This window comes from Neophocaena asiaeorientalis, unplaced genomic scaffold, assembly GCF_003031525.2.
Source record: "Neophocaena asiaeorientalis asiaeorientalis breed wild unplaced genomic scaffold, Neophocaena_asiaeorientalis_V1.1 scaffold327, whole genome shotgun sequence".
NCBI classification, from domain to species: Eukaryota; Metazoa; Chordata; class Mammalia; order Artiodactyla; family Phocoenidae; genus Neophocaena; species Neophocaena asiaeorientalis.
Window position 1 is genome coordinate 383,972 of NW_020174560.1, and position 1,109 is coordinate 385,080.

Below are 1,109 nucleotides of genomic sequence, written 5' to 3' on the forward strand. Positions count from 1 at the left end.
GGTCATTAGTCTTTTGAATTTCTCTATCTTACTGTCAAAAGCTTATAAAGTAGACAAGCATATCAATATTTTCCTTTCAGCTTTTGAGGTTTATTTCTTGCTGAGAAAGGTCCTCCTCATCCCTGAAGTATGAAATAATTTATATTTTTCTACAAAATTACCTATTTGATGCAGGTTTTCAATATACTTGTGTATATTTGAGCAAAATAACATCTTATAATCTATAATTAAATTCTCATTCTTACTTCTCACTATGTTTGTTTTCTCCTTTTTTTGATAAAAATAATGATCTTTTATCAATTGTATCTTTTCCAAAAGAACTAGCTTATGAGTTTACTTACTAATTCATCCTTTTTCTTTTTTCTCTTTCACTAGTATCAGGTTTTCTCTACTTACTTCAATTTCCTTAAGTACAATATCTTTGATTCTTTTTCTTTTTATAATTTTATAACTTTCAGCTTTTATCTTTACTTTTTTATTTTTCCTTAGGTTTCTTTTGCTGTATTTTTTTTTCCTTCCTGAGCTCCTGAAATAAGTGTTTAATTAATTTATTTTCAGTCTTTTACTTTCAAAAGATATAGTATTAAAAAATATATTTAGGTATTGGTTTATTATTTTTATTGAGTTATAACTGACATACAATATTATGTTAGATTCAGGTGTATAACATAGTGATTTGATATTTTTTACATTACAAAGTGATCACCACTTTGTAAATCTAGTTACCGTCTGTCACCATACAAAGATACTACACTATTATTGACTATATTTCTTATGCTGTACATTACAACCCCAGGACTTATTTATTTTATAACTGGAAGTTCATACCTCTTAATCACCACCACCTATTTTGTCATCCCCCTCAACCCCTCCTCTCTGGCAACCACCAGTTTCTTCTCTGTATCTATGAGTTGTTTCTGTTTATCTTGTTTTTTAAATGTCACATGTGAGATCATAAGTTATTTGTCTTCCTTCTGACTTATTTCACTTAGCATAATACTCTCTAAGTCCATTCATGCTGTTGCAAATGTCAAGATTTCATTCTTTTTTTATGGCTGAGTAATATTCTATTATATATATATATATATATATATATATATATATATATA